This window comes from Schistocerca cancellata, chromosome 4 (genome assembly GCF_023864275.1).
Source record: "Schistocerca cancellata isolate TAMUIC-IGC-003103 chromosome 4, iqSchCanc2.1, whole genome shotgun sequence".
Classification (NCBI taxonomy): Eukaryota; Metazoa; Arthropoda; class Insecta; order Orthoptera; family Acrididae; genus Schistocerca; species Schistocerca cancellata.
In genome coordinates, this window is record NC_064629.1 from 286,385,869 (window position 1) to 286,395,609 (window position 9,741).

Genomic DNA, 9,741 nt, shown 5'->3' on the forward strand with positions numbered 1-9,741 from the left:
AATCAACTTTCGTAATATTTAATGAACAGCTCTGAATCGTCATACTGTCTGTTGCTTCAGACATGCATGCATGTGTGAAGGAACATTGTTTCACGTGAATTGTCAACACAGATATTGTAAAATTACATAATAAGTATTATATGCCTTGGTGGGTTAAAATGACGATCATACAGAATGCCCGTCTCTGGCGGGAATCACATAGAGCATGTGCAAACCTTACGAGATGAGGGAAAGTGTGACATTTTGAAGTTTCGGTCGGTCCTGGAGGAGTGCTGGGATTGCAGAAGCGATTAAGGCGACCGCTTGAGTAAAAGCGGGAAATCCGCTTTCGAGTCCCGGACCGGCACAAATTTTCATTGTCTCCAATAAATAGTACAGTTGAAGTCAATTTAGATTCGCAATTTGCGAATCAAATTTCGTAATATCATCCCATTTTTGTATAACCCTCATCGCTGCTTATCCTGTTTAAGATAGGCATTACTTTACCGCGAAACAAAAGGTACACATTTGAATAATTCAGAACACTGAACAATACACATTCCAGAGTCGCATTGTTTATACCAATAACACAATTTCTTTTTCAGTGTTTCATTGATTACCATGCCAACGCCGTAGCAAAGATAGTAACAAACGCAAAATATTCTCTTTACACTCTTCTTGCGGTGGTTCATTTGGCATAACGAGTGTGACTCCATTTACTAGCTGAAAAGATAAAACAGGTGTCTCTGTACCTGGGTAATGGACATCTGTATGGGAATGTTGCTCAACAAAATCCAGACAGATCTCTTCATGATTTCCTTTCACACATGTCCGTCCTTTCCTGTTTTATTGACCTGTAGTCCGTGCTCTAGATTTTCTGTTTCTTCTTCTTTCCGCATCTACTTCTCCCTCCCTCTTCGTCTTCTCATGCCATTCCTCATTTCTGTCGCCTGTAGCAAAAATATTCCCCCATGGAAAAGAGCGCCCATGGCATGTGTCCCTGCTGCCATACTCACTGCGTAGTGTTAACGTACTCTACTGTGTTGCTACTTAAGCGAACCATAGTCTCCCACATACAGGATACCTTCCTGAATGCGTCTGTGATCCATATTTCCCGAATGGTTAGCCAGTGACAGCAATGACTCCATAGAGTTATTCCATGTGTTGCGACTACGCTTTCTAGTATTTACCGAACGTTATGGATCGCCAGTAGTTGATAATGTAAACCGTCCATTTGCACTGTGACACCATAACATATTTTGCGTTAAATAAAATGTCTTCCACAGCCTACAGAAACTACAAAGAGAACTCCGTAGCGATCGATCGATAACACCTTCTACATAAGACCTCAGAGGACGGCAGCACTGGAGAGCAATACGTTCAGCTCAGCTGTAAAAGCAGGAGGCGATGCTTATCCTTCCACGCAGCTCGCCAGTTGTGTCCACGAGGCTACACGGACACCAATTCGGCCTCCCTCCAAGGAAAATTTCGGACATCGTACCTGACTCTTCATTGTCAGTCCGCCACTCTGACCACTGTGTCGCGAAGACAGAATCTACAGCCTCCAGACTACCGAAAACGACCAGCGAACCATCTTTCAATGTCGATCTATTTCTCTCTCTGTTTCTCTTTTACTCTCCTGCTCCCATTCCCTCAAATTCACTAGTCCACAGTTGGATGAGCAAAATCTTCTGTTAGCTACTGCGAATTTTTTTACTCGCATATTAACTACAGACGCACAGATGCAACGGTTTAGTAAGTCTGTCAGCCTACATGGCCTGCTCGCTCTCATGCTGTTGTACACCGTCGAGCACAACAGGTACTTTATTAAGGTACCTATTGCGTTCTTACCACTGTCTGGAGTGGGACGTGGACGATAAACAGTTCAGCCAAAAAGAGAAAAGGAGCTTTTGGAACGTGGTGTTACAAACGGATGCTGAAGATTATATGGGTAGCTCGGGTAACTCATGAAGAGTCTGAATCAAACTGGAAAGAAAAGAGATTTATGGCCCAGATGGACTGAAAGAAGGGATCGGTTGACAGGATACATCCTGAGGCATCAAGGAATATTTAATTTGGGAATGGGAGGAAGCGTTGGGGGCAAAAATTGTAGAGGGAGACCAAGGATAAATGTAGTAAGCAGGTTCAAATATATAGAGGGTGAACACACATAAATTCGACAAACTGTAGAACGGATTCTTGACAGGAAATGGAGGAAAAAAAAGGTCCTATTGAAATGTGTCCGGAAATGCACCGTTGCCACCGTAGATGGCGCTGAAGAATGAAAGTTCCTCTGACCACGTCCCTTGTGTTCCGTGTGTGTTGCAGACTGTGTGATTGACGCAGCAGAATGGTCCGGTATTCATGTCGGGAACGAGCCGGGATGGCGTTTGTGTACGGCCAAGACAATGGATACAGTCCAGAGGCAGCACGTCTATAGCAAAACAAGTACCCTCACAGACACCAACCACGTCACACAACATTTCAGGTCCTTTTCGGGCGTTTGTGTGATCGTGGGTCCTTTCAGACAAACGAATGTGCAGGGAGGTGGCGGACTGTCCGTACACCAGGAACATAGTGTAAGCCAAAGTACGATTATATCATACATGACAACCGCTACTATCCCTATCACCTGCAATGACTGCAAGAATTATCAGCAGCGCATCTATAGGGAGGATTTTGTCGATGTTTTTGCACCAGACCATCATAATTACGGGATCTCTGTCATCAGTCCTCTTTACCGACGACGCAACCTTTACCAGAACTGGCATCATCAGTCTGCATAATCGTCATCCGTGGGATACAGACAATCCTCGGGGAATGTTTGAGGTGCCTCATCAGAATCGATTCAGCATCAATGTGTCAGCAGGCATTCTTGGCGACCACATACTTGGACCAGTTATTATTCCACAACGCCTCAATGGAGGAATGTACCTGGACTTCCTGCAGAATACGCTGCCTGGGCTGCTTGAGAATGTGCCTCTGGCAATACGACAGGTTATAGGGTTTCTGCATGCCGGAGCACCACCCCACTTCCGCATTACAGTTCGTCGACACCTCAACAGCGTCTTCGCCGGACGTTGGATAGGAGGCGGAGGCCCCTGTAGCATGGCCTGCTAGATCATTGAACTTCAACCTTCTGTAGTTTTACCTCTGGGGGCATCTGAAAAGCGTTTTATATGCTGAACCAGATCTTGATGTGCAGGCTCTTCAACAGCGTGTTCACGGCGCCTGTCACGCTACTCGGAGAGAGGCCAGAACGTGGGAAAGAGTGTGGCAGTTCATGATGCGACGTGTGAACGCGTGCACTGCATCACATGAAGGCCACTTTGAACATCTGTTGTGACGTGGATGCGATGAAGCTCTGTACTATATTCCAGAACGATTTGTTGTCGTTGCACGCACACCGTCCACTTCTGGACACATGTTCTGAGAGAACCTTTTCCCCTCTATTTTAAGTCAGAATTCCATCCTTGCAGTTTGTCGGTTTTATTAATGTTCAACCTGTTTAGTTATGTCGAGGTGAAGAAATTCCCTAAACCGCTGCAGGCAAATGCCAAGACGTTCCTTTGAAAGGGCACAGCCGATTTCCTTCCTCATCCTTGTAACATGCCGAGCAGGTGCTCTGTGTATATATATATTTATTTATTTTTATGGTGAAACTGCATCAAATCAGTCCTAACATTGAAAGCAACAAGTACCACAGTTTTCAGCTATGAGGAACTTCATCTTCCTTATTTTATGAGCTGTAGTATCCATTCATCTGTTCACTCATGTTGCAAGGCGTCGTCCTCGTCTTGGTCTTTTCCTCACATTTTCAATCAACGTAGAACCGTATCACATGTAAATAATACAATCTTGCATTCCAGTTTTAATGAGTACATGAAACATGAGTGGTTATGAGATTCGATGGGTGCTATAGTCAGTTTCATCTTGAATGCAACCTGCTTTAACCTGTTTTCAGTACTACATTTTTTTTATATCTAACATTTCAGGGCCGGCCGGAGTGGCCGAGCGGTTCTAGGCGCTACGGTCTGGAACCGCGAGGCCGCTGCGGTCGCAGGTTCGAATCCTGCCTCGGGCATGGTTGTGTGTGATGTCCCTAGGTTAGTTAGGTTTAAGTAGTTCTAAGTTCTAGGGGACTGATGACCTTAGAAGTTGAGTCCTATAGTGCTCAGAGCCATTTGAACCATTTTTTTTACATTTTCGCATGTGGGAACAGTTTCTGGAGCTGCGTATGGGGGCCTCTGAACTCGCAGTTCTCACGGGTCTGAAACAGGTGGGCCTTTCAGTAGCCGACCTCCTGGCAAGACACGAAGTGTCTGACGCTCACGGTACCATGGCGAAGTTGCTGATAGCAGAAACAAATGTGGACCTGTGTTCCCGATTTTGCCGAATCACATTTCGCACAATAGTGTACCTGAGCTCAAGGGCAGGCGCGGCGAACCATCGCCTCAGCCACTGTGAAAATCGAGTGGGTAACAGCTGAACTAAAGAACAAGCGAACATTTTGCTGGAAGTCTGCGCCACACCACTTGCTAGGCAAAACAATAGCGTCTCGAGAATACTCCGCAGAATACAGACTCAGAGTTCTCCGTGGGAAGGTAGACCCTTAAAATTTTCCGTTCCTGTTTCCAGAAATCTTACGAGCAAGGCGAATGACAGAAACACATTGGGAATCGTGCCAGCTGGCCAGTGGTTCGTACAGAAGTTGGTGATTGGTTCGTCCACAGTCAACAGTTTGGCGGGAGGCAAAATTTCGTGATAATTTGCAGCAATTGGTACAGCGTCTCGGGGCTGCCTTACAATTTGCAGCGAGGGAGAGACGTGACCACTGCTCGAGTTGAGACGAGGAGCCAGAGAGACGAGGACTAGGAGTCTTATTCCGGCACGGCAAGTGACTTGGCCTTTCGTGTTTTGAGTCTCGAAGTTTTTCTTTCGGAACGGCGTCCTCTACGATGGAGCACGGAGTCTGCAAGCACCGCCACAGTATGGAGAATTCTGCCCACGCCTTATGCAATACTCAGGCGGAGCTCAGAGGCGCGCCGTCGGCCGCCACTCGCTATCAAACGGTGGTAAGGCGGCATTGCAACGCGAGAGATTGACACAGAAGCGTGGAATAGTTTGGAGAGGGATCTTTTTGTTAGAATGGTTAAATTCGTGGCAATTGCTAGTATCTATGTAGCGTGCAAGTTGCAGCACAAGCATTTTTATTCTATCTGTCTTCTTATGAGGGTACCGGGTCTCTTTTCCATAACAAAAAAATGTTCAAATGTGTGTGAAATCTTATGGGACTTAACTGCTAAGGTCATCAGTCCCTAAGCTTACACACTACTTAAACTAAATTATCCTAAGGACAAACACACACACCCATGCCCGAAGGAGGACTCGAACCACTGCCGGGACCAGGCGCGCAGTCCACGACTGCAGCGCCTCAGACCGCTCGGCTAATCCCGCGCGGCTTTTCCATAACTTCCCGATTTTAGATTTTGTCCTCTTTTTTGCACTAAATTGACAATTTATAAACTGTAACCCCGTGCCATTTGTTTAGTGACCGACATTTGGATATTAATTGTCAACCAACTTCTGTTAGTGGCGACTGTGCATTATTCTGTTAATTCATTTTTGTTTCACTGTCAAATCTTTAATTTCAATTATTGTCTTGCCAGATCTATGAATTTCATTTGGTAGCTGTAAGAGGAACCTTTTTACATTGATTGCGACGGGTTCTTTCACCATAAGCTAGCAATTACGGCCACGATTAAATCTAATAGTAGGATAACAGGTGTTTCCTTCACGCGTACAGTTGCTTCACCAAGACGATTGCTAGTTTCATCGGGACTCCCTGCAGCACTTGATATGGCGTGCCAGGGAAAGGAACAAGTTACCTAGTCAGCCTGGGAATCCCTCGTAGAGCGACGGTTAGTTGCAAAACACCGGCTTCTTGCAATGTAGCTCACGTATCTTGCTCACAAAACACTTTGTGACTTACAAACGGCACTGCATGTGTGATACTTTGACACAACACAAAGGTAACAGTTCATATTACTAAGAAACTTTTAATGAAGGATATGATTATACACGCCGTCAGCAGCAGCTGATATGTTAAAAAATATTGCAGCTGTGGAACACCACCATGCAAAAATACTAAGAAACTATTTGTCGTGGTGTATTAGCAAGCGACTGCTTTCCGACCTTGAACTGCGACCTTTGGCTGCGACAAGGTTTGTAAAAATTAATCAATTCACTGTCAACAGACAGGCAGTTTACTACAGACATATTCTTGCGAACCGCCGTAAAAAAATGTTTACGATGCGTCACACGAAGGAAATGAGACTGATGCTGCAAATTCGTATAAGCTACTTGCCAACTACTTCTGTTTGCGATGGTCGCCGTCAAAGTAAGACCTATTGTAGTCGACCCACGCCTGCGTTCGTTCCCTCCGTACTTCAAAACATTTCTGCGTGCCTTTTTTTTTCCAAGAGTACCCCCTTCGCACACATGTGCGATGGCGCTCTATTCGGAGATACACCGGTTCGAATTCTGGTGTTGGAAAATTTTCACTGCTAATATTTGGCCGGGAAGGGGAGGAGAGACGGTGGCGTGAAGTTCCCGATCACCAGTCTTTACGCCAATCTCCTGCATTAAATTCCATTTCTCTCCGCAGTGTCTCATGAAATGAAGGTATGTGACACTGTCAATAGTGATCCGTAAGTCAGATTGGGGACATTAAGTTCGGCGGCCCCCTTTGTGTTATTCGAGGGGAGTAGGTTATGTGCAGGCACCGGGTTTCACCCGCTCCCTTCCCTTCATCGAACACCACAACCCCAAACATTACACTGCACAAGCACACGTGACAGTCATTCACACGACACTAGTACATACTTCATAACATGTCGGAGGAAGGTAATGGCAAACCATCTCCACTAGCACCTTGCCTGGTTCTCTGAGTATGGAACTACTTTGTCTTGACTTTCTGAGTCTGCGTATAGGCTCGTTCTGGTGAGCGCTAGAATGTGTCTGTTGTAAATTGTTCGATCATTGCTACTAAGGTCGTGAGTTTTTATGAAACTTGTAACAGCACACGGACACAGTACGGAAAACAGTCACGTACCAAAAAGCCACTGCAAGTAGTTCCGTAATAGTAATAGCGGTCTCTTTCCTTTTGTGTCGCGATGTTGTTGCTGTGAACTTCAGTCCTAAGACTAGTTACGATACAGCTCTACACACTAGTCTATCCTGTAAATGCCTCTTCATCTCTGCATAACCAGTGCAACATATATCCAATTGAACCTGCTTTACAGTAACCGAACCTTGGACTCTCACTAAAATCCCCCCCCCCCCCGCACAAAATTGCCATGTTGTCCATTCCTTCATGCCTCAGGATGTGTCTTATCAACCGATCTCTTCTTTTAGTAACGTAGCGCCAAAATCTTTTCGTCACGTCTCTTCCTCATTAGTTATCCATGCTATCCATATAATCTTCAGCGTTCTCCTGTTGCACCGCATTTCAGAAGCTTCTATTCTCTTCTAGTTTGAACTGTTAATCGCCCACGTTTCATTTCCGTACAAGGCTACATTAAAAAAAATGACTTTACAAAAGACTTCCTAGCATTTAAAATATTGAATGTGAACAAATTTCTCTGTTTCAGATATGCTTTTTTTGCTTTTTCCAGTCTGATTTTTATACATTCTCTACTCAGGCGTTTTTAATTTATTTTCATGCGCTAATAACAAAACGCATCGGACGTGTGCAGTACTCTAAAAGTATACCTGAAATATATTTCAGTGGATGTGTGTAGTACACGTGTTAGCACGTAGCATGCCATCGGCTTGTCTTCATTCTTCCTCGTCGTTCAAGTGACAATGCTAATATACACAATGTTTCCTGCGCTCCTTTCCTATACCATTTTTCTACTTCAGGAAATCTAATGAATAGGTAGCATTTAACTAGACTACTAATGAGTCATAACTGTAGGAATTCATGACATAGTAATAGGGGTAACGGAGTGGAACTATCATATTGGTGAAGTAGTAGGGAAAGCGAATAGTAGTTTTCGATTAAATTGAGTGATACTTGTCAATGAATGAGAATATTATAAATTTTTCCTAAAAATATGCTGGCATATAGTGTAGGATCCACTTCTAGTTGGGTCAACACGGGGCAACGACCGTCAACAAAGACCGATAGCAACAATGTTTGCAGCTTTCTTTGCCTCGTGTTGGAATCACAGTAATACATAGCTGCCTGAACTACCTGATATCCCCAGAACAACGCATAAACATCTACAGTAAATGTCCTTAGAACAACCAGAAATAGATAATTTGGGTGGATTCCATGAACATTATTCATTTCCTTAGGTGTTCCTACCGTAGGGATTTTGAGATAAAATTAGACTCATCCAGTGACGAATAGAGATTAGGTCTTCCTACGCTTCAGCAGTGAACAGTAAGATCCATTAAAATTTTATGTATCGTAAAATGGTACCCTATGGGGCGAACTTAACAATTTCATTTGAGTCACCGCCAACATATTTTTCTCCCTTTTGACGATTGCTGGCAACCTGCATTTTCAGTTTTCATGCGTTGCAACAACAAAATAGGTGCTAAAAGTATCCCATAAGACGTTTGGAAACTTCTGTAATGGGAGAAAATATAACGCATTTTATATACAGATCAACCTTTGCGCAAGGATGTGACAATTTTAAAAGTGAATCATCCGAGGTTTCCTTTTTTTTTCTTTTTGTTACGTTTTAAATAGTGGTCCCGAAAGAACGCCAAGAAAGAAGAACGTAACACCCGTCAGATGAAATTCACCCTTTCAGTTCAAAGATTGTTGAAACGTTATTGGTCAATAGAACACAAGTGCAAGAGAACTGTGTACGACTTAGCAGTAGACTTTGTAACTCTCTCACTGTGTGGAGACGACTTAGGAGAAGAGATTATAACTCTCTCACTGCGTGGAGAAAATCGTTTTTACATTATTTTGGGGTAATGCCTTCACCGTTGCGTACCTCTAACTCACTTCTCAATTTCTTCTCCTACAGGCTTCGACTTACAGATTTACAACAATTTCTTCTGATATAGGCAAATACGAGTGTAAACTAGGTATCACATCCTCGCCTGACCAGCTGTTGTAACTGTGTCAAGAAGCACATTTTCTACTTCCTTGCGCGAGCAGTGCTATGTCGCTGCTCACCGAGAACACAGAGAAGAGATATCAGTCTAGAATGACATAGTGACAAAGCTTTCAAAAGTCTTACTTTTCGAAGATAAGTTCCAGCACCAACGATGGTTTGGCGAAGCAACGCGCGTTGCACACGGCACCACTTTCCCTGCGGCAGTTGACGGTCGACTGCCGCTTGGCGCTCTTCTCTGCTTCTACTCTGCTGCCGCCCCCCTCCTCCCGCCCCCCCCCCCCCCACCTGTAGCCCAACCAAGCTGTCCAGTCATAGAAGTGTCCAGTAGTCAGACAAGATCCATCTGGTGGTGTAGCAGCTGTTCGCAGGCGCTGCGCGCTTGGTTTGTAAACAGCTCTGCGTGAATCGCGGGTTATTTCTTTCACTAGTATCAGTCGCTGCATTCGTGCTAGTACTATGGAATTATTGTCAGGTAGCATCACTTAAAGTATATATCCACACTTATACTGCAGATACATATAGGATGCACCATAATTACTGGTAAAGTGTGACACAGGTGTAAGTATGTTACAATACATATACTTCTACATCTGCAAGCAAAAACGTTCCAGTAGACATGGGT

At 44.4% G+C, this 9,741-nt stretch overlaps 1 protein-coding gene across 1 annotated transcript in view; it reads right to left on the minus strand.

The window, feature by feature from the left end:
• Positions 1–9,328, minus strand: part of LOC126183717 (uncharacterized) — a 368,227-nt gene extending 358,899 nt beyond the window's left edge. The window contains exon 1 of the mRNA XM_049925904.1: positions 9,243–9,328. The gene's annotated coding sequence lies outside the window, so the exon portion shown is untranslated. The remainder of the gene's footprint in view (positions 1–9,242) is intronic.
• Between the last annotated feature and the right edge of the window lie 413 nt (positions 9,329–9,741).